This window comes from Leopardus geoffroyi, chromosome D3 (assembly GCF_018350155.1).
Source record: "Leopardus geoffroyi isolate Oge1 chromosome D3, O.geoffroyi_Oge1_pat1.0, whole genome shotgun sequence".
Classification (NCBI taxonomy): Eukaryota; Metazoa; Chordata; class Mammalia; order Carnivora; family Felidae; genus Leopardus; species Leopardus geoffroyi.
The window spans coordinates 1,356,740-1,380,739 of NC_059339.1; the positions used below are offsets into that span (position 1 = coordinate 1,356,740).

Consider the following 24,000-nt stretch of genomic DNA (forward strand, 5'->3'; position numbering starts at 1 on the left):
TAATACCCCAAGTAGGTCTACACGCCGTTAGGATGTCTCCTTAAATCCCAGTGTGTTTTCTCTGGCAACCCTGGGTGTCTCTGTAATTGTCCAGGTGCATCTCCATTGAACTGGGATGTCTCCCTTCTAGCCAGGTGCCTGCTCTACCTGGGACACCCTAACTCTCCAGGCATATATTGAGGGACCCGGGGGGCCGCCCTACTTCCCCAGGTGTGTGCCACAGCCTGATTCCAATTTCCCAGGTACGTGTCCCCTGACCCGGGACATCTCTTTACTTCCGTCGATCTGTCCGCCCAGACGTGGGATGTGTGCCTGACTCGAGTGTGTCTGCTCTGAACTGGGATGTCTCCCTATTTCCATAGCGGAGTCTGTTTTGATCTTGATGTTTCCTTAATTCTGCATTATGTGTCTAACTTGACCTGGATGTCTCCCCAATTCCCTTTTTGTGTCTTCACCGAACTAGATTTCTAATGCCCCAGGTTTATCTACCCAGACATGAAATGTTGCCACCGATTCCCAGGTGTTTTTCCTCTGACCTAGGATATGTTCCTTATTCTCCAGGTTGGCTTTCCCTTACCGGGATGTCTCCCTAGTCCCCACGTGTACGTGCTCACACCTGGGCTCTCTCTTACTTCCCGAGTGCACACACTGATCTGTCTGCCGAATTCCATAGGTGTTGACCCTGACCTGAGACGTTTCTCTTATTCCATGGATGTGTTTTCTGTCTTGGGATTTCTTACTAATTCCCCCATGTGTTTACCATGACTTAGGATGTTTCTCTAATTACCCAGATGCTTCTACTCTGACCTGAGTGTCTCCCTAATCCCCAGATATGAATACTCTGACTTCCGATGGCTCAAAGTAACCCAGAGTTCTACCCTGACCTGGGATGTCCTGCAAGTTCCCCAGGTGAGTCTACCTGACCTGAGACGTTACCCAGTTCCCTGGGTATAGACACCCTGACATCACTGGTGTCCCTAATAACCCAGGTGTGTCTCCCTAATTCTCAAGGTGCGTGGACACCGAAAAGGGATGTCACTCTAATTCCCCAGTTGTATCTACAGTGACGTAGTCTGTGCATTCTTCAGCTACGTCTGCCTTTATCTTCAGAGTCAGAAGATAATTCTCCAAATGTGCCAACGGTCAAGTGGAATGCTTCTTATTCCCCATGGGAATGGGATGCACTGACATGGGATGTCTCATTAGAACCCCAAGGAACTCAGATTTCGGCTCGTGACCTGAGCCGAATTCGGACGCCGAACCAGCTGACCCACTCAGGCGCCCCGGTTGTTAAAGGAGGTACCTTATGCTGCCATGATGCCGGTGTCACTCTGGACACTGATTTTGTATCTTGTACCCTTACTGGATTCACTTACCAGTTCTAAGTTTTCCTGTGGAGTCTGTAGTGTTTTCTCTATGTAGTATCGTGTCGTCTGCGTAGTGAAAGTTCCACTTCTTCCTTGCCAATTTGGACGCCTTTTATTCCTTTGTCTTGTCTGATTGCTGTGTCCTCCTTCATTGGGATTTTAATATCAGCTTCCAATTTGGCCAACTTCTGACCTTGGAGCTCATTATAAAAATCCTTCCAAATATCTTATTTGTAGGTTTTAGCGGAGATAAACAGTAAATATGCCTGGCAATAGTACACTTTTTTTTTTTTTTTTGGCTTCTTTTAAACCAAAGGTAGATCAGGTTACTCAAGCAAAACCTAATAAGCCTTTTATGACATATCCACGGACTCGAGATGTATGTCCTAGGAGGGTGCAAAAGATTTAGTCTTCCCAAGATCCAGAACTACTCCCAAAGATGGGCAAGATCGAGAAAGTTCCCCTGAGAGCTGGCAACAGTCAGTAGGATGGTAGCCACAAATGGGGTGCAACCCGTATCTCAGGCCAGCCATATTCTCAGGGCCCCTGACCTTGCACTTACAAGAATGCACAGCCTGCAAGCCCCAGGCAGGCAGAAAGCCAAGCCAGGGTCCCGGGACACACAGCAAGACAAATAGGAAAGCAGGAGCTGTCCCTGGGAGGGAGAGGGTCAGTGACCAGAGGGGATCCCCAAACCAAATTCACAACAGTCTGGATTTGAAAGGGAAGAGACAACATGAAACTTGACCCCACTCTCTCTGCCGGCCTCTCCGCTTCCTCAGGGTCCTGTGTATAGGCTCCGGAGCGGGTGCGGTGTCCCAGGGGGTCTCGTCTGGGTCACCAGAGACTGTAGACGAGGAAAAATTAATTTTCCCTCTGCCCTTTCTAGTGCGTTCTTGGCTGAGAACTTGTAACTGGACAAGCTGGTCTAGGTCACAGGTTTCCGACCACGGCCGCTGTGATTCAGGGCTGCCCTTAGACGCTGCCATTTCTGCCACTGTGTATGCGCTCTGGAACCCCACTTCCCATATAAAGAGCTGGGGCACAAGAATATGGAGCTCTCAGCTCTCTAGAACTTTAGGCCTCATGTCTCCTCGGTGTCTGTCTGGCAGATCTGTCACTCTTACCTTAGGGTCACACCAAGACCGCCAGTAGTTCCCCAAGTGGAATGGTGGGCCCACCAGCAGAACCCAACACGTCAAGACTGTGGATAACACAGGGCTTAGGGGCTTCGGGTCCACGTAGAACCACCTGCCAGCTCCAGCTGGCCCACTAAATCCTGGCCAGGAAAAGCCCATCAGACCTGGGAGCTCAAACGCAAACAGAGTAGAGCTCAGATCCAAGAGGAACTTCCCCGCGGCTGTGGAAACATGAGAAAGACCAAGAACTCAAAAGGGCTCAGCAGGCACCCATGCCCACATTTCTTGTCATCCCCAAAGCCATTAGCAGTCTTTGAATCCCATCCTTGTCATCAACACTGTTAACAGAAATTTTGGGGACGCCTGGGTGACTCAGTTAAGCATCTGACTTCAGGTCATGATCTCCCCATTCGTGGGTTCGAGCCCCACGTCGGGCTCTGTGCTGACAGCTCAGAGCCTGGAGCCTGCTTCGGAGTCTGTGTCTCTCTCTCAGAGAAAACGTTTTCTAGTCAACTTATGGATCTAGCTGGCTTCTATTTAGTGATTCATGAGTCAGGCAGCATGCAACCTAGCGATAGAAAGGAGCACCAAAGAGCTGCACGACGCATGAGATTCTTAGACCACGTGAGCAGGAACGGGCAGATTCGCTGGGCATCTGCTGATGGGTAAGCGTGGTTACTCTTGTTATATGGGCCCCAGGGAAGTCTCGGAGCAGGTGAGAGCTGATTGGCTGACCTAGGCCTTCCTCTTCTGGGAGAGCAGAGCATAGAAACGTTTGGTTTGCTGACACGGGGCTTAACATTAGTGACTCCATTTTGGACGTAATCTGGTTACTTTAATGACATTGACGTGAACTACATCCATAGTAGTTCCCTAAGCGTGGTGGCCCTAATCTGGATTGTAGCTCAAGTTCCTCTGGGAAGTATACCTGAGCTGGGATGTCTCCAAAGTTCCCCAGTTAGGTCTAACCTGATCTAGTATATGTCCCTAGTCACCGAGGGTGTGTATACTGACAGTGGGTGTCTCCCAGTTCTCCAGGTTTGACTGCCCTGACCGTGGAAGTCTGCCAATTTTCCCGTGGGTCTACACTGATCAAGGATATTCCCCTAAATCTCTCGGTATGTCTACTCTGACCTGGGAGATGACCCTTATTCTGTGTGTACCCTGATCAATGAGGTCTTTGAAATACAGAGACCTGTGGGGTTTCTCTAATTCTCTGAGTGTGCCTACTCTGGTACGCACTCAGAGATGTATCCCTAATCCTGTGTGTGAACCCTGAAAGGTGGTGTCCCCCAATCACCCAGGGGTGCCCTCCCTGATTTTATCTCTCTTTTTAATAACCAGAAGTGTCTTCTCTGACCTGAGATATACCTTATCATCAATTGTGACTGACCTGGGATGTGTCCCTAATTCACCACGTGTGTCTTCAGTGACATTGTATAGCCCCCTAACTCCCCAGGTGTTTCTACCCTGACCTGAAATGTTTTCTTTGTTCTCCAAGTGTGTCTACCCTAAACTCGTATTATCTCCGAAAATTCCTGTATCTTCTCTGACCTGGTCCATCCCCTTAGAGCCCAGTTGTGTCCACAGGGGCAAGATGAATCTCTAATCCCAGATGTTTCTGTCGTGACCTGGTATGTCTCCCTAACTCTTTAGGTGTTGACCTGGGATGTGTAATTCCTCCTCCGTGTGTCCACTGACTTGAGAGGTCTCGTGTTTATTGGTACCACTCTGGAAGTCCCCTCTCTGCTCTGTTGTATTCTGACGCAGCACGTCTGCTTACTTCCCCAAGTCCACCTACCCTGACCTTCAGGGTCTCCACGACTCCTGAGATGTTAGCTCACCTGGACCGCTGACTAGTTCCTCAGATGTGTCTACAAAAAGCGGTATTTTATTGTAATATACCAGTTATGTCTACACTGACCTGAGCGGTCTTAATTCCCCAAGTGTGTCAACACTAACCTAGTATGATTCCATAGATTCCCAGCTGTGTCTGCCTCGACATTGGATGTCTCCACTTGACCTGCTGTGACTCCCTAGTATCTCAGGCATGTCCACTCTGACCCGGAACATCTAACACCTCAGGTGTGGCCACTTTGCCCTGGAGCCTCCCTGGTTCCCCAGTTGTGCCTGCCGTAATCTGAGATGTCAAACTCAGACGTGTCTACTCATACCTGGGATGTCTAATCCACAGATGTGTCCACGCTGAACAGGGATGGCTTCCTAAAACCCCAGCTGTGTCTATCCTGACCCGGGATGTGTCCCAAATTTTCAAGGTGTGTCCATACTGAGGTGTGGTGTCCCTCTGGTTTTGCAGGAGTGTCTACGCTGACCTTTTCGTTCACATAAAACCCCAGTGGTGTATGTCTGAGCGGGGATCTCTCCCTAAGTCCTCAGGCAGGCCTTCCCTGCATCGGAATGTCTCACATTCCCCGTGTCCAGCTGACCTACGAGATCTCCCTGGTCTCCCAGGCATGTCTACTCTGATCTGTGGTCTCCCTAACCCCCCAAGTGTGTCTCCTCTGACCTGGGTTGTCTCCCTGCTTCGTCGTAAGTGTCCGCCTTGACACAGTGTATCTCCCCGGTTACCCTAACGTGACCGAGGTGTCTAATTCCACGGTGAGTCTATGATCTGGGACGACCCGTTTCCCCACATATTTCTACTCCGACCAAAGAGGTCTCCTTGGCTCCACAGGAGTGTCTTCTCTGAGCTGGGATGTCTCGTTCTCCAGATTTCTCTCTCTGGACCTTGAACGTCTCCGTTCTTCAGGACTGTCCAGCGTATCCTGGGACGTATGCCTCTGTCCTTCGCCGTGTCTACTGCGAATCTGGAGGTCTCGTTCCTCAGGTGTGTTGACACAGACTCGGGCTCTTTCTCTTATTCCCAGTTGCATCTAATCTCACCTGGGAGGTCTCCCTAGTTACCAAGGTGTGTCTGTATTGTTCACGAAGGGCTGTTTCCCCCAGGTCATCCACCTTGACCAGTGAAGTCTCCCGAACTCCACAAGTGTGTTCACAGTGACCTGAGGTATCGCCCTATCTCTCCAGGTGTTCTGATCTGTGAGGTCTCTAAGTCCCCAGGCCTGTCTGCATTGATTACAGTGACCCTTTAATGCACCAGGTAGGTCAGCCTGACTTGGGATCCCTCCCTAACTTAGGGAAGGGTCTTCCCTGACTTAGGATGTCACACTGCTACCCCCCACCCCCCCACTGTGTCTAGCCTGATCTGGAATCTCTCTCCCATCCAGGCTCTCCCCAGGTCCCCAGATGCGTCTACCCTGATACGTGATGTCCCCTGAGTTCCCCTCTGTTTCTACTTTGTGGAATGTCTACCGTAACCTGGAATGTCTCCTTAATTCCCCAGGTGTGTCTACCCTTACCGGGATATCTGTTTAATAACTCAGATGTGTCTACACAGATGGGGCACGTCTACTTTCTTACAAAGTAAGTGCATCTCTTTTGACCAGGGATGTTTCCCTAGTATCCCAGGTTGTGTCTATCCTAAGATGGCCCCGTTTCCCCAGGGGAAGATAACATGACTTGGGATGTCACCTTGATTCCTCAGGAATTTCTATACTAACCTGAGAAACCAGTTTCCCCACGTGTGTTCTCTCACTTCAGAGGTCTTCAATTCTCTGGCTCCGCCTACTCTGACCTGGAATGTCTCCCTGTTTACCCTGCTGTATGTCAGCCGAACCTCGATGCCTCTTTAATAATCAGCTGTGTGTACATGTACCTGCATAGCTTTTCCCCTGCTCTTATCTGAACTCTACCCAGGAGGGTCTGCACTTGAGGTTGTCTACCTAATTTCCCACGTGGCTCTTCTGACCTTTGTTGTAACCTTATTCCCTGCTATGTCCACACTCACATGGGGTGTCTTCATAATTCTCAAGATGAGTTAAGTATTTCTCAGGATGGTCCCTACATCCCCGGTCTGCCTCCTCTGACCTAGAATTTCTCTCGAAGCCCCAACATTACTCCTCCTACTCCCCTCATGTGTCTACTTGACCAGTAATGTCTCCCTGCAACACAGATGTGTCTACTCTGACCTCGTGGATCTGCCTAATTCCCCCAGTGTGTCTATACTGATGGGATGTCTAATTCCCAAAGTGCTTCTATACTAATCTGGGATTTTGACCTGGTTGCCTAGGAGTGCCTACCTTTATAAGGTATTTCTCCAAGATTCCCTTGGTGGGTCTATCTACTGAAGAATACCTACAGTTACATAAGAATCTGTTACCACTTTTACATTGTGGGTTTTTAATGTTTATTTTGTGTGCACACAGGTAGGGCGGCAAGGGTGGGGGGCGGGCAGAGAGACTCCCAAGCAGGCTCCATGCTGTCAGCACAGAGCCCAACGCCGGGCTCGATCCCACGACCCTGGGATCATAACCCAAGCTGAAATCCAGAGTCAGACTTTCAATAGGCTGAGCCACCCAGGCACCCCGTCATGTTGTGCCTACATACATAACTCAGGAAAAAATTAAAACCCAATTGCACATTATAAAAAACAATGCAGATTGACTTGTAAAAGTAAAAACAATCTCATTATAACCAATTTGATCTTTCCAGGTGGTTAAACTTGGGCAAATGGGAATCTTGGATTTGGGGTATTTTCCAGACATTTGATATTCTCCTCCTGTTTCTCGTGTTAATACCCGTTACTGTGTATCTTTTCAAGAGTCTTCAGTAAACACTAATCGTGATCTCCGTGCGAGCTGAAGAACCTAATGAGATTCTGGTTCGTGATCTTCAATGTCCAAAGAAGGGTCACGTGATGCTAAGCTGCTCTCCGTTCAACAGGGAGAGTGATCGACGGGAAGGGACTGGTTTTTATGTTAATGTTTATTTTTGAGAGGTGCAGAGAGAGAGGAGGACAGAGGCTCTGAAGCAGGCTCCACACTGACAGCAGAGAGCCTGACACGGGGCTCAAACTCATGAACCATGAGAGCATGACCTGGGCCAAAGTCAGACACAACCCACTGAGCCACCCAGGAGCCCTGGAAGGGATTTTTTTTTTTTTTTTAATGTAATGGAGGGGTGCCCAGTGGCTCAGTTGGTTAAGTGTCCAATTCTTGATTTTGGCTCAGGTCATGATCTCAGGGTTGTGGGATCGAGCCCCACATCAGGATCCACATTGAGCATGGAGCCTGCTTGGGATTCTCTCTCTCCCTTTCTCTCAAAAGTAAAATAAAATCTTAAAAGACCAATGAAACCGAGGGGCGCCTGGGTGGCTCAGTAGGTTGAGTGTCCAACCGGCTCAGGTCTCGATCTTGCAGTTGACGAGTCTGAGCCCCGCTGGGGGCCTCTGTGCTGACAGCTCGGAGCCTGGAGCCTGTTTCGGATTCCATGTCTCCCTCTCTCTCTGCCCCTCCCCTGCTCATGCTCCGTCTCTGTCTCAAAAATAAAATAAACATTAAAAAAAATAAAACAAATGGAGACCACAGGTTGGGTATGCCCCCATACCAGACTCATAGTCACCTAACCAGATTTTAAAACTGTCCTGATTCCAAAAATGCTAATAACTCCAATTTTAAACAACACTTGAGCTTTCTTCGAGTCAGCATGACTTTACAGATTCCCAGCTAATCAGCTATATTCAAGTAAGCTGATGCACTGAAAAGCCATGTCAGTCACCAACTCCAGTCACAATGGAAAGTGTTGGACTTGCACATTCCTGCTTTACAGACGGGCCTGTGACAGCTGAGAGCCGCTTCGTAGCCACTTGCCGTTTGAATGTGTCCCCATTTCCAAAATGCTGGTTTCTCAGTAAAATACTCAGCTCAAGTAAAGCGCTCTGGATTTTAGTTTTCTAGTAGACTCACCTAGAGAACTCGACATCCCAGGTGGGTGCAGATACACCAGACGAAGCAGGGGGGTGAGAAGGCATCCTACAGTAGGGGGACACCCTGGAGACCTAGGCAGACATCCCAGGCAAGAAGTGACAAGCCTGGGGAATAAGGCATCGAAGGTCAAAGTAGGTAGAGCCAGGGAGCTCTCAGGTCAACGTAGACAAAACGGGGAATTAGGGAGACATCCCAAGTCAGGTTGACAAGACCTCGCCGGTCAGAGTAGACCCAGCCGGGAAACGAGACATCCCAGGTCAGCAGAGAAACTCACGGGGACTAAGGGAGACCTCCCGCGACAATGTAGACATTCGTTGGGAACCAGGGAGACAGGCCAATTCAGCGTAGACTCAGGAGACCTCTCTGGTCAGACTACACACACCCAAAAAAGCCCTCCCAGGTCAGTGTAGACACACCTGGGGTTTTAGGGAGACCTATGAGGTCAGTAGAGGCATATGGGGAAATATAGATAGATGCCAGGTAAGAGTAGACACATTTTGTGAATTAGGGAGGAAATCCGGCTCAGGACGGTTACAGCTGGGAGTCAGGGTGACATCCCTGGTTGACATTTCAGGGGAACAGAGGAGACGTTCCTTGTCAGCGAAGACACACTTGGAAAACAAGACCACACAGATCAGCACTGACACACCAGCATAATTGGGTGGACAGACACACCCGAGGAATTAGTGAAAAGTCCCGGTTCAGGGTAAACACACCTGGAGAATTAGACCTCTCAGGTCAGTGTAGACATACCTGGGATATCAATGGGACATTCTAGGTCAGAACAGATACAAATAGGGAATTAAACATCCCAGATGAGTGTTGACACGCCAGAGAAGAGAGACAACCAGATCAGGGGATAAATAGGGAGTCGTTCCAGGTCACCGAAGATGTACCTGAAAACTAGAGTGACATCCCAAGCCAGGACAGACACACTTTGGGTATTAAGGAAACATCTCAAGTCCGTTTAGGCAAACCTGAGGAACTGGGGAGCTGTCCAAGGTTGCTACAGAAACACCCGGGAACAAGAGATAATCGAGTCTAGGACACACCTGGTGACAGAGACAATCCCAGGCCAAAGGAGAAGTACCTTGTGGATTAGGGAGACATTCCAAGTCGGTGTAGACCTGCCTGGGGAACTTGGGAGACATAAGTTCACTAGACAAACCTGGGGGATTAGGGAGGAGCCCAGTTAAGTCTAGATCCACCTAGGAAATAGATATCCTGGGTCAGAGTAGACATTCCTGGGGAATTAGAGAAATGCCCCAGGTCAGGGTAGACATACCTGAGGAATTTGGGATACATCCCAGATCAGGGTGGATGCTTGAATTAGGGGACATCCCAGATTACGGCAGAGACACTTGGTGATAAGACATCCAAGATAAGAGAAGGCAAACACACAGAGATACCTCCGAGTCAGAGAAGACCCCCCAAGTCAGTGTAGATACACATGAGGATCTGGAGAGACCTCACTGGTCAGGACAGACACTACTGCAGACTCAGGCGAACTGTTACAGAGTCAACACCTCTGAGAATTAGATCTATCCCCCACCAGTTCAGACACACCTGAAATCGGGGAGATATTTCAGAAAATCCAAGGGGATAGGGAGGCACGTGAGGTTTGAGTAGACACGCCGCTAGAATTAAGGAGCTAGCTCTCGAGAAAACATACCCAGATGATTAGGGAGACGTCCCAAAGTGGTGTAGACAACCGAGTCAAGTATAGACACACCTGGAGAGCTAGCGGGATAGCCAGGTCAGGGTAGACGCTCTTGAAAAGTAGACGTTCCAGGCCAGGATGGACATACTTGGATGTTAGAGATCAGGGTAGACACATCTTTACAGAGAGAGGGGAAAAAAAAAAAAGGTTAAAGCAAAAACACCTGGGGTTCTCCGTAGATACACCAGGTCAGAGAAGGCACACAAGACCCCAGTCAGTGTTGACTCACCTGAGAAGTCAGAGAATCATCTTAAGTCAGTGTAAACATGCCTAGGGAAATACAGAAACCCCCAACTCAGGATAAAAGCACGTGTGGATCTATGAAGATACACCAGGTCAGAGTAGACACACCTATGGGCAGTGTAGACACATCTGGGAATAAGACACCTTTAGTCATAACTGACACACCTGGGGATTGAGAGCAATATCCCAGGTCTGCATAGACACACGTGGGGAATTAGGGAGACATCCCGAGTCAAGGCAGACACTCTTAGGGAATGAGACTAGATCAGGGGAATGTGAGCCACACCCACACCAGAGGAGCCGCATCTGGGGAACTAGGTAGATGCCCCACATTAGAGTAGACACAGCTGGGGAGATATGGACACAACCCAGATCAGTGTCCACACTCCAGGGGGAATTAAGAGATACCGTACGTCACAGGAGACTCACTGGAAAACTAGGGAGACATCCAAGGTCAGAGTTAGACGCACCTGGAGAGTCAGGGTTGCAACCTTGGGAGCTTCCCAGGTGAAATCTGAGACCAGCATTCCTACCTGGAGGGCAGAGACAAAGAGGCAGATCATTCCAGGTTGGTAGGTGGCGGGTTTAATAAGCAAGAGAACTTACATTCCAGGCTTGTCTTGGGTAGATGCTGACGGGTAGATCTCTTCACCCACTCGCCAAACCCTGAAAGTTTAAATAGAGACCTTAACTGGGTTCAGTCACATATTACCATCTAGATGGTCTCAACACCACATCACGATCATCGAAGGCTATGTCCCTGGGGCACCTTCTGAGGACAAAGCAGAGAAGGCGAGCAGAAGGTACATGCTAATGAGTGGGGGGTGGGGAGGGTGAAGAGTCTCCAGTTGCCTGGTGTAGCTCATGCGTCAGCTGGTGGTCACATCCTCTTGGTGACCAGCTCCAACATTTTGGGTCAGAGTAAACACATTTTAGGGAAAAGAGAGACATCTCGTGTCAGTGTAGAAAACTGGGAATTAGAAAGTCATGCCAGGTCAGGGAAGATGCACCTAGTAATTTGGGGAGACATACAATGTCAGAGTCAACATACCTGGGGAACGAGGAAGATTCCCAAGTCCGAGGAAACCAAACCGGGCACTAGATTCCAGGTCAGAACAGACACATGGGGTTCATCATGGAGACAGAGCTGGCCAGGGTAGGCAACCTGAGATCTTAGGCAGATATCAAGGGACATCTTAGGTAAATATAGATATTCTTGGAGAATATCTTGGAGATATTTAGTCATCCAAGTTCAGTGTAGTCACAACTTGGGAATTAAGGAAACATTTCTGGTCAGTATAGATATTCCAAAGGATTTAGAGAGACTTTTCAGATAAAACAGACATACCTGAGGGAACTATAGACTTACTAGTTCAGTGTAGACACACCTGGGGAATTAAGATGATATCAAAGGTCAATACAAACATCCCTTGGACAATGAGAAGCTATCCCAGACACACCTGGGAAATGAGGGAGATACCCAGGTAATTAGAAATACCCGGAAATTTAGAGTGACAGCTAACATTAAAGTAGACACAAATAGGGAGTTAGGGAGACATCCCACGTCAGGTAGGAAATACTAGGGAATTAGGGAGACGTCCAAGATCAAAGTGGAAATGAAGGAATTAGACATCCTTGATAAGAGTAGATTAACCTGGGGGATTAGGGAAACATTGCAGGTCAGTGTAGACACACCTGGGGGATTTGGGAAATCTCCCGAGTCAGTGTAAGCACAACTGAGGAATTAAGAGAAACACCCCAGGTAATAACAGACACACCTGGGGTTCTAGGGAGTCATTCTCATTCTGTGTAGAAATTCCTGGGAAATTAGGCAGACATCCTATGATAAGGTAAACTCCTGAATAACTAGAGATGTATTGCAGGTCAGTGTAGACACATTTGTGGAATTAGGGAGACTTCCCAGGTCAGGTCAGTGAACACAAACCTGGGGAGTTAGGGAGACATTCCACATCACAGTAGACACGTGTGCAAATTTGGGAGACATCACTGGGCAGGGTACACACACGGGAAAGAAGGGATACGAGCCAATTCAGAGTGATCAAACCTGAGGAATTAGAGAGACACCCTTCATCAGTGTGGACAGGCCCAGGGAATTGAGCAGACAACCAAACTGTGTTGGACACACGTGGGGAAAGAGAAACAGCCTAGGTTAGTGTAGATACAACTGGAGAATTATGCAATTATCCATGGTAAGAGTTGACACGTCTGGGTAATCAGGTAGACATCCGTGTTCGGGTAGGCACACCTGGGCAAAATTAGGGAGCTATCTGAGGTCAAAGACAAAGTTAAGGAACAGCTTGACATCTCCCATCATGGTAGACACATAAGGAGAATTCTGGAGACATCCCGGGTCACGGATACACACATGAGAAATTAGGGAAACACCACTGGTTAGAATTCACACCCTGGGAACTAGGGAGACATCCCAGGTCACGGTAGACACAATTTGGGATTTACACCAACATCCCAGATCAGTGGAGACACACCTGGGTTATTAGACTGGCCTCTCGGGTCTGAGTAGACTTACCTGAGTAGTCACGGAGGCATCCAAAGCCAGGGTATACAATCCTGTGAAATTCGAGATGTGTCACAGGTCAGTGTAAACACACAGGCAGTTAGGAAGGCATCTAGTTCATTGCAGACAAAACCGAAGAATTAGGTAAATAACCCTTGTCAGAGTAGACACACAGAAGAATTAAGGAGATATCCCGAGTCCTTGTTGACACATCTATGGAATTGGGATCCCAGGTCAGGACACATACCTTGGGATTTAACAGAACATCCCAAGACCTGTTTACACACAGGAGGAATTAGGGAGACATCTCAGGCTATTGTGGACCCACCTAGGAAATGAGGGAGACATCCTCAGAGTTGACACAGCTGGGCAATGAGGGAGATCTCCCTGGTCAGTGTGGACACAGTGAATTGGGGAGACATCCAGCTTTAAGGCAGATACACGCTGGAGTAAGAGACATTCCAGATTGGAGTAGACACACCTACAGAATCAGGGAGGCAGAGAGGACACACCTGTCGTTCTAGGGACGTCACGTACAATGTGTGCACCAGACAAATCTGAGGAAATGAGGATATGTCCCGGGTCAGGATAGCACAACTAGGTAATGAGAAAGAGATCAGAAAGCAGTGTGCACATAATAAAGGTAAGAGAGCCGTGAGGGGTCACGGCACACCTGGAGATGTCTGTTACACACCAGGGCAGGTCAGACATCCACTGGAAGTAGGGACAGAGTAGCCAGAACGGGGGTCCTAATGAGCTGTCCCAACTCAAGGGGGACAAAACTGAGTAATATGAGAAAGATCCCAGAACACAGTATACAAAGCTGGGGTATTAGGAACGCGTCCCTGGCCAGTGGAGACACATCTCGACAGCTAGAAACATGTCCCGGGTCAGTGTGTAAAAATGGGGAATTAGGGAGAAAACCCATGCCACAGTAGACACGTTTGCTAATTAAGGAAACAACTCAGGTCAGTGTAGACACTTGGAATATTATGGGGGCTTCCAAGGTCAGGGACACACACCTAGAGAACCAGGAAGACATCAGGTCAAAGTAGACACACTGGGGAATTAGGCGGCCAGAGCAGGTCAGGATAGGCAGACCAGAGAGCTAGGAAAACATTCGGGAAGAGTGTACACATACAGGGGGTTACTGAAACATCCCCAACATCCCCAGTGAGCACAGACACACCTGGGGATTAGACAACCCATATCGGAGCAATAGAGACACATCACAGCAGGGTGGACTAATCAGGGACTAATTAGGGAGCCGTCCCGAGTACAGGTGGATCCACACGGGGGGATGGGGTGACAGCCTGGGCGAGGGGAGACATGCCTGCGTATTATGGAGCGCAACCTGTTCAGAGCAGACACCTCTAGGGAATTAGGGGGTATCACTGGTTAGTTTAGGCAAAGTGGGGAATTAGTAAGGTAGCCCAAATCAGGAAAGAAACCTTTGGGGCATTACAGCAACATACCAGTTCAGTATAGCAACTCCTGGGAATGAGGGAGATCTGCAGGGCCAGTGTAGACGGACCCATGGAATTAGAGAGACATCCCTGGTCATGAACGAGGGGAAAATCCCAAAGCAGAGTAAACACACCCAGAAGTTAGGAAGATATCCCAGGCCAGTGTAGACACACTTGTTTGGATTCTTCCTGCACTGCTGCCTGCACATACGGGGTTTAACCCCTCCCCCCCCCCGCCCCAAGGCTGCCCTTGCTCGGGGAAACATCCGGAACTTTATAATGGCTGGGAGATCTAATCTCAAAACACTGAAACGCATAAGCTTGGGGGAGACAAATCCCATAAGCTTCCTCTTCACCTCCTGGATTCGTGGCACTAACTCATCACAATATGTATGGTTGTCATGGTAACAGGTGTCGGGGACAAAAATCCTGAAAAGCTTGGAGAAGATCATTTTTTAAGTTTGGACTCTTAGCTGCAAGACTTCAACCTGATTCTTGCTGACTTAAGAAAACAGGGCTCTTTGTTACTCTTCTTTCACTGTGTACTTGAAAAGGCCGAGTACTGACAGCAAACACAGCTGCGGTTGGGGCTCAGTAGCATCACAACGACCCCAGGCCCTGCCTCCTTCTTAATGTTTATTCATTTTTGAGAGAGCGCCAGTGGGGAAGGGGCAGAGAGAGGGGCAGAGGACCCGAAGCGGACTCTTCGCGGGCAGCAGCGAGCCCAACGTGGGGCTCGAACTCACGAACCGCAAGATCACGACCTCAGCCGAAGTCGGACGCCCAGCCGACTGAGCCCCCCAGGTGCCCCGTCTACCTCCGTCACTGCAGCTGGTGTCCGGCCTCACGAGCGTCACCGAGGCCCGGACTCGGATCATCCCCGGGAGCAGCAGGCCCAGACCTTAACAGGCCATCGCCAGCCACCTCGTGCTAAATACCACAAAGACCAAGTACTGAAGGAGAAGCCTGGCCACGTCTGGGGGTGCCGCGAAGGCGTCAAGACCTAAAGATTAAACAGCCGAACCACAGGGCGATGCAGGTAGAGGGACCGTGCACGTGTGGGGTCTGGCTCTGAAGAACTGATCCCGGGTCGAGGCAGGGAGTGTGTGTGACCAGCCTGGGGCATCTTGAGGTTTCATAAGGCAAGGCCTCCACGAAGGGTCAGGGAACTGTGTCAGCAGGACTCAGGAGCTGCACGATGGATCCTGCTGGGCAGGGGTGAGTTCATTCAAACATCAAAAAGAACAACGGCTGTTGTAACGGATCAAAAGTCATTGGGCATATAAAAATCCCGGCCTAAAAATCAGGAATGACTGCAAATTACTGTTTACCTATTACTATTTACAGAGACAAAAGGACCCTGTGGGAATACTGTGGACAGCTGCACACTAACAGATAGATGCCCGACGTGAAGTGCACAAGTTTCTAGAACACACAAACTACCACAGCTGACTCAAGAGGAAACAGAAAATCTGATGAGACCTATGACAAAGAAAGTGAATCAGTAATGAAAAATCTCAGGGGGCGCCTGGGTGGCTCGGTCGGTTGAGCCAACTTCGAGGTGTCCAACTTCAGCTCAGGTCACGATCTCGCGGTCAGTGGGTTCAAGGCCCACGTTGGGCTCTGTGCTGACAGCTCAGAGCCTGGAGCCTGCTTCGGATTCTGTGTCTCCCTCTCTCTCTGCCTCTCTCCCTCCCTCCCTCCCTCCCTTTCTGTCTCTCTCAAAAATAAACAAAATTAAAAAAAGAAAAAGAAGAGAAAAAGCTCTGAAAAGAGAGAAGCCCAGGACCAGCTGGCTCCACGGTGGGGGGGAACATGCCACATCTTAAAAGCCAGCGCGGTGCCCACTGACCTGCTTCGCAGATGACCCAGCAGCTTCCGCCAGCTTTTGCCACACAAGTACTTGCACGTCTGACTCCAGCTGCCTGAGTCCCTGCCCCTGCCCCTCCCCCCTGCCCCGAGGGGCCCCGCCCAACCAAAGCCCCAGGACCAGCGCCAGACGCCATCACAGGCTCTGTGACTGACTGAAGGGGCACGACCCCCTCCTAGAGCCCGTGGCTGGTGGCCGCCACCGTGTGCGCGCTCAGCACCAGCGTCTGCACCTGCGCCCGCCAGCCTGACGCCCTTCACCGGCTCCACCGCGGTGCGTGTGCCCAGGGGCAGACCGTGCGGCCGCGGAAGGGCACACTGACGGCCGGGGCCCCTGCAGCCACCAGCGTGCCCACGGTAATTCCTGGACCTGCTGTGCACTTTGGTTCCCTCCCCCCCCGCCCCCGCCCCACCGCGCCCAGTGACTCTGGGGCGTCTTTGCGACTGCTTCCCGCCGCTGTGCACACCCTTCCAGCCGTGCCTGCAGCCGAGTGTGCACAGACCCCTGGCCCCAGAGGTCGCTGCTGCCAGCCCTGGAGGCTCCACTGGGGACTTAGCAGCCCTCGCGGCATCTGTGGCCCCGGGACAACACTCACCAAGGACCACGCAGTCATCAGCGCTGTGGGCCCCAGTGACATCAACAAATGAGTCACCAGACCATCCTGGAGTCGGTGCCACCACACGCTTCCGTACCAGGCACCCTGCCCACCTAGGCCCAGGGTCACGGCACAACTTCCTGGCCATCAGCTCTGGACCTCACCACCCCAAAACCATCTGCCAGGGAAGGTCTTTCCTCCCTGAAGTCCGTCCACAAAGTCTACCACGGTGACTGCTGCTTCAAATGCACACACACCACGTAAGGCTACACGGATCAGGAGGAATCGGGAAATGTGGCTTCACCAAAGGAATGCGTTTAAACCTTCAGTAACTTGCCCTTAAGAAACAGAGACCCAGAAGCTGCCTGACAATTCAGAGTAGCTGTTCTAAAGATGCTCAGAGAGCTACAAGTGAATACAAATAATTTAATGAAATCTGGAAAACGGTACAAGGTCACAAGAAGGTGGTCAAAAAAGAAACAGAAAACATAAAAAAAGAACCAAACAATTTGCAACTATGTGGATGGAACGAGAGGGTATTATGCTAAGCGAAATTAGTCTGAGAAAGACAAATACCTTATGACTTCACTCTTAGGAGGACTTTAAGATACAAGACAGATGAACATAAGGGAAGGGAAGGAAAAATAATATAAAAACAGGGAGGGGGACAAAACAGAAGAGGCTCTTAAATATGGAGAACAAACTGAGGGTTACTGGAGGGGTGGTGGGAGGGGGCATGGGCTAAATGGGCAAAAGGCACTAAGGAATCTACTCCTGAAATCACTGTCCCACTATATGCTAACTTGGGTGTAAATTTAAAAGATAAATTATATATATAAAAAAAGAACCAAACAAATCTTGGAGCTGCAGATTTCAATGACTGGTGTGAAGAATTTAAGAGAGAAGCTTCAGAATCATCTAGACCGAGCAGAAGAAAATTCAGTGAGCTCAGAAACAGGACACTTTTCTCAGCAACACTGTCCTTCAGAAATAAAGGCCAGACGGGCTTTGCCATGCAAACGACAGCTTCAGGACTGCATCAACACCAGGCCTGCCTACGAGACCTGCTGAAGGACGCCTGTCACATGGGACAAAAGGACGCTAACCGGCAACGGGAGAAATGTGAAAATAAACAGCACGCTGGTAAAGGCAAGTACACAGTCAAGTTCAGAAAACTCTAGAAATAAATACAGTATGGCACTGTGTGCTAACCACTGGGGTATGAAAGTTGAAGGACAGAAGTGTTATAAACAGTTACAGCTACAATAATATCTTAACAGATCCACAATATAAAAAGACATCAGGGGCTCTTGGGCGGGGGAGGGGCTCAGTCGGTTAGGCGCCCGGCTCTTGATTTCAGCTCAGATCGTGATCTCTCAGTTCATGAGTTCGATCCCCATGTTGGGCTCTGTGCTGACAGTGTGGAGCCTGCTTGGGATTCTCTGTCTCCCTTTCTCTGCCTTTCCCCAGCTCACATTCTCTCTCTCTCTCTCAAAAATAAATATTTAAAAAAAAAAAAAGGTCTGAAGACAGATGCTGGTAATAACAATATGAATGTACTTAATATCACTGAATTGTACACTTAAAATTATTAAGACAGTAAATTTTACAGTATGTGTATTTTACCACAATAAAAAAATCAATGATTTTTTAAAAAGCTTTGCATAACATCATACTCGATATCATACTCAACGCTTAAAGATGAAACTCTTAGAGTTCAGGAACAGGACAAGGATGCCTGCTTATGCCACTTCTATTCAGCATTCTGGTATTGCTAATCAGGAAAAAAAAAACAGAAGAAAAAGAAATAAAACATACACATTGGAAATGAAGAAGAAAAGTCTCTCCTACTTGCAGAGGACTTGATCTTGTATCCGGAAAACCCTAAAGAATCCACACACACACACACACACACACACACACTGCCAGGGTCAGTGAAAGAATTTAGAACTCACAGGACACAAGACCAAACCACCACCATCAGCTGCACATTCACACACTAGTCAGAAGTTATTTAAAAATTAGGGTGCCTGGGGGCTCCTTCAGCTGGGCATCCGACTTTGGCTCAGCTCGTGATCTTACAATTTGTGGGTTCAAGCTCCCCATCGGGCTCTCTGCTGTCAGCGCAGAACCCACTTTGGATCCTCTGTTTCCCTCTCTCTGTGCCCCTCCCCCATTCTTATATGCTCTCTCTCTCTCAAAAATAAATATTTAAAAAATTAAGAAAATTATTCCATTTACTATTGCATCAAGATAATAAAACCCATGGGAATAAATTTCATCAAGGAGGTGTAAGATTTGAATGCTGAAAATGCAAACCAGCTGAAAGAAATTTCAAAAGACCTAAATAAATGGAAATACATCCTGTGTTCACTGAAGATTTAATATTGTTAAGTCAAAACTATCCTTGGGGCGCCTGGGTGGCGCAGTCGGTTAAGCGTCCGACTTCAGCCAGGTCACGATCTCGCGGTCCGTGAGTTCGAGCCCCGCGTCGGGCTCTGGGCTGATGGCTCAGAGCCTGGAGCCTTGTTTCCGATTCTGTGTCTCCCTCTCTCTCTGCCCCTCCCCCGTTCATGTTCTGTCTCTCTCTGTCGCAAAAAAAATAAATAAACGTTGAAAAAAAAAAAAAAAAACTATCCAAAGCAATCTACAGATTCAATGCATTGTCTGCTAACGTCCCCAAAGCCTTTTTTGGCAAAAATGGGAAACCAGACCCTAAAATGCACACAGCATTGCAAGTTATCCCAAATAGCTAAGACAATCTTGAAAAATAACCAAGTTGTAGGACTGACATTTCCCTGTTTTGAAGCTTCTACAGAGCCGTGGTAATCAAAAAAAGTGCACAATCAGCACAATGATGGACAAATGGGATGAGAGTCCAGAAAGAAACCCGTATCATCAGGGGTCAGGAGGTTTTTGACAAAGATTCCAAGTCCATTCTATGGGAAAACAACAATCCCTTTAACAAATGGTGCGGGGACAACTGGGTAACCCATGCACAAGAAAAGGTGGAACTCTATCTCACTCCACATACAAAGATTACCCAAAATGGATCAAATATCCAAATTTAAGAGCTAAAACCATGTATTTCTCTGGAGAAAACCTCATGGCCTGATTTGAAAATGAATCCTTAGATAGGACACCAAAAGCACAGATGACAAAAGAAAAAACTAAACTGGCCTTCAACAAAATCTAAAACTCTTGTGCATTAAAAGACACTATTGGGGGGGCGCCTGGGTGGCGCAGTCGGTTAAGCATCCGACTTCAGCCAGGTCACGATCTCGCGGTCCGTGAGTTCGAGCCCCGCGTCAGGCTCTGGGCTGATGGCTCAGAGCCTGGAGCCTGTTTCCGATTCTGTGTCTCCCTCTCTCTCTGCCCCTCCCCCATTCATGCTCTGTCTCTCTCTGTCCCAAAAATAAATAAACGTTAAAAAAAATAATAAAAAAAAAAATAAAAGACACTATTGGGGTGCCTGCGTGGCTCAGTTGGTTAAGCGTCCGGCTCTTGGTTTCGGCTCAGCTCATGATCTCATGGTTTCGGGAGTTCGAGCTCTGCGTCGGGCGCTGCGCTGAGCACGGAGCCTGCTTGGGATTCTCTCTCCCTCTTCCCCTCTCCCTCACTCGCGCACTCTGTCTCAAACAACAACAACAAAGACACTATCATGAATGGGAAGACAGCCTGTATGATGGAGGCAGCGTGTGCAAATCATAAATCTGATACGGGTGGAGTATCTGGAATATACCAAGAACTCTTACATCTCAACAACAAAAGACAAACAACCCAATTAAAAATTGGGCAAATGAGTTGAACAGACATTTCGCCAAAGAAGATACACAAATGGCCGAGAAAGGATGCTCAGCACGGCAGCCACCGGGAAAAGCAAATCAAAACAACAGCGAGATTCCAGTTTACAGCCAGTAGGAGGGCTGTAGTGATAATTTTTGAAAACAGAAAGTAACAAGTGTCGGCAAAGGCGTGAAGAAAGCGGAAACCTCAAACATTGCTGACGGGAACGTAAAACGGTGCAGCCAGTGTGGAAAACAGCTGAGCATTTCCTCAAAGAGTTAAGTGTGGGACTACCAGTTCCACTCTGATACTTGCACGTGAGTATTCTTGCCAACGCTACACTTAGCAGCCGACGTTTGAAGGCCATCCAAATATCTGTCACCCATGAATGGATTAACAAGTGGTCTACCCACACGATGGGATACTGTTCAGCCACGCAAGTGAATGAGTGCTAATAATGCTACAACATGGGTGAAACCCGAAAACGTTATCCTGACTGAAAGAAGTCAGAAACAAAAAGTCACGTACCGTACGATTACCTTCATATGAAATGTCCAGAGTGTGCAAATCTGGGAACCCTGGGTGGCTCGGTCGGTTAGGCACCTGACTCTCGACCTTAGCTCAGGTCTTGATCTCAGGGTCATGACTTCAAGTCCTGCTCTGGGATCCACGCTGGGTATAAAGCCCACTTTAAAAAATAAAGAGAAGAAGTCAAATAATATCAGAGGAAATGAGAGAACTGCAAGTTTCAAAACCCTACTGAAAAATCAGTTCTGATCATTTCAGCGGATGTTAAAACCCTCAGGTGGAAGGTTCCGTGAAACCTACCTGGGGGCAGACTGTTACCACCTGAATCACCGAGCGGCCTCAGAATCCTAGGAAGCGAGGTGGACAGCCGGGACGCGCCTCCCGACACGACCGACGCCACCTTCGCCTGTGAAGTAGTCACAGAGACAAACCAACCTGAGTCGACGCGGCTGTTAGAGTTCATTTCAAGCTGCAGGAGTGTGGGAGCCTAAAATGAGAACACGGGGCGCTGGAACAGAGACCCCCGCCCCCGCATGATTTCATCCGCTAGTCGACCTGGGGGGTGGAAACCCATGATGTGGGAGAGGGAGGGACCGCGACCAGATCTGGAGGGACTCGGGGGACGCGGTGTTCATACATGACACATAGTCTGTCTGGACCTCGGTTCAAATGAACCCACTATTAAATTACAGTTTAGAACGGGATCTGCACGTGCGCTAGCATTACATTCGACTGAGGAATTCTGTTAATGAACTGTGACAAAGCGTGCTGGGGCAGACAGCTTCTGTTAGGAGGCACGGTGACGCGTCCAGGAGTGTGATGACAGGACACACGCGGTTTGCTGACAACATCACAGCTGCTCTGGGTGTCCTTCCAGCTGCAGGTATCTTCCCCGCGAGGTCGCGCCCAGGTGGCGCCCAGGGTCCACACCGAGGGCACCCCAGGAGGGAAGCCCACTGACGACATCTCAGACTCCAACAAGACAGCAGTGGTGACTTCACCCCTGGGGGTGTGCGCACGATGAAATACTCTAATGCTTTTTAAAACAGGGTGTGGACCTATATTCACCGGGACGCTGCTCGTGGAACAGAGTTAAATTAAACTAAGAACTTTCTGTGTATCGTGGCCCACTTTTGTGCCCTCGACACGTGTGACATTTATAGGCAAAAGATTCAAAACACTGGAAAAGAATCGGCAGCCCACCCATGGGTGGGGTCTGAGGGCACAGGCCCCCCATCTTCCTCCATGCACTTTCGTGTCATTTACGTTTTCCATCGAGGGGAGTCCGTGCCTGTGACACGCAGCAAAGCCATGCGTGGGTTCTAGGTGGGGGGTTGAAGCCCCCCTGCCTGTACAGCAGACCCTGCCTGGCTCAGCGTCCCCGGGGCCACCCTGGGAGGACAAGCCCAGGAGGTGCCCCCCAGGGGCTCACAGGGCCCCACGGAGCCAGGAGCTGCCCAGGACTTCTTGTGCTGGGAGGGCCACATCTGCTCAGGAGGCCACAAGTGGCAGCTGGTGTGGCAGCAGGTCCCGGCCACGCACACACGGCTGCCGTGTCCAGCTCCCAGGCTGTGGCCTAGCTGGAAGCCCCAAGTTAGTGGAACAGGTGGCCACATAGAGCCTCCATTGTCTTTGGGGGCCACCCGATGGCTCACGTACCTCCCACGCGGCCCCAGGATGCGCCTCTCAGGAATTCCTGGGCCAGACGCCCCGTCCTCCCCTTCTGTGCCCCGCCGGCCTCAGCTGACCTCGGCCAGCCTGCAGGAAAGGCCCGCACAAGGGCCACATCATGGCCACAATGGCGTGGGAGGCGGGCACTGTCTGACCTTGTGATCCGGTCCCGAATGCTAGTTCGGGGGCAAAGTCCAGACACAGACGCACAGATGGTTCCCTTTACTGGAGGGGGAGGTTGATTTCTTTGTCAGACGGGGGAGGGATTCATGAGGCATCTCTTTGTTTTGTTTAATCCAGGCGCTGTCTGTCCCTGTCCCAGCAGGACATACAGCACCCGGAGGTTCAGAGGAAGACACAAGACATGTGACAGAAGGGGCTCCTTTCGGAGGATCCAGCAGAGACGTTGGGAAACCAGAGAGGAGCCCCTGGGAGCTGTTTCCCTGGGCCTGAGAGGCAGGGAAGGGACAGCGCTGCAAGCTCGGGAGAGGTGGCAGGGCTCACAGGCTCGGTGGCCCTGGGCGGTTGACCAGAGCTCCTGCCCCTGGCACAGCCAGCAGGGATGACCCAGCCTCTCTCCCCACCCGCAGCTCTGGGGGCTCCCGCGGGTGGGGCCTGACCACAAGGCAGGAGGTGGGAGCCCCGGCCACACGGCCCGCAGGTCAAGGCACGGGGAGGGAGAGGGGTGAACACGGGGGACAATGGATCCGGGGCGACAGAGGGTGTGCTGCACGAGAGCCACCTGGACACACCCGAGCTCTCACCTGAGGGTGCCACACCTGGACGCTCTTGAACGGTCGCGGGCTCGTCAACGCTGGACTCCGTCCACCGGGCAACCACCAGGGTCCCCTCGGGGGGGTGGTGGGGGTAGGGGGGTGCAAGCTCTGGTCCCCACCGCCCCGCCTGGCTGCCCCGTCCTGTGTCCCGACGGCCCCCTGCCTGGTTTCTGACCCGAGTGCAGGTCACACCCGGTGCTCACTGTGAAAATCTGCTGTGTCGTGCACTTGGGAGTTGTGATGTAAACTTCAGTAGAAGGAAGACAGACGGGTCATTCCCGGAGACGATCGGGGACGCTCTCTTTTAGGAAAGGGACTGGGACGGGTCCCACTGTTTTTATCGGCATCTCCTCCTTGGGACAGGGTTATGGGTCCCAATCCTGCCGGACTCAGGCGCGCCCCAGCGACCCTGCTATGGCCAAGTAAGTGTGGGAGGGAGTTATGTGTGTCACTTCTT

At 50.1% G+C, this 24,000-nt stretch overlaps 3 long non-coding RNA genes across 17 annotated transcripts; 2 read left to right on the forward strand and 1 right to left on the reverse strand.

The window, feature by feature from the left end:
• The first annotated feature begins 835 nt into the window (after positions 1-835).
• LOC123587540 lies at positions 836-1,396 on the forward strand. Its single transcript, XR_006707369.1, has 2 exons — positions 836-909; positions 1,111-1,396. It is a non-coding gene; the product is annotated as an uncharacterized LOC123587540 (long non-coding RNA).
• A 238-nt stretch (positions 1,397-1,634) lies between these two features.
• On the reverse strand, positions 1,635-15,878 carry LOC123587541. 8 transcript variants are annotated; one of them, XR_006707377.1, is made up of 5 exons: positions 14,327-15,878; positions 11,367-13,332; positions 10,922-10,981; positions 10,786-10,848; positions 7,691-10,342 (listed from the first exon to the last, which is right to left on the reverse strand). It is a non-coding gene; the product is annotated as an uncharacterized LOC123587541 (long non-coding RNA). The 8 variants fall into 8 exon arrangements; XR_006707374.1 differs by lacking the exon at positions 7,691-10,342 and adding exons at positions 1,635-2,727; positions 3,128-3,256 and having other exon boundaries at positions 10,786-13,332; XR_006707373.1 differs by having other exon boundaries at positions 10,786-12,904; positions 13,180-13,332.
• Positions 3,214-23,701, forward strand: LOC123587539. 8 transcript variants are annotated; one of them, XR_006707361.1, is made up of 7 exons: positions 3,214-3,279; positions 3,537-3,624; positions 4,701-4,782; positions 5,202-5,354; positions 5,555-5,627; positions 5,755-5,870; positions 7,188-7,438. It is a non-coding gene; the product is annotated as an uncharacterized LOC123587539 (long non-coding RNA). The 8 variants fall into 8 exon arrangements; XR_006707365.1 differs by adding an exon at positions 4,163-4,392 and having other exon boundaries at positions 3,220-3,624; positions 4,486-4,782; XR_006707368.1 differs by lacking the exons at positions 5,755-5,870; positions 7,188-7,438 and adding exons at positions 5,871-5,950; positions 23,068-23,701 and having other exon boundaries at positions 3,220-3,624.
• The last annotated feature ends 299 nt before the right edge of the window (positions 23,702-24,000 follow it).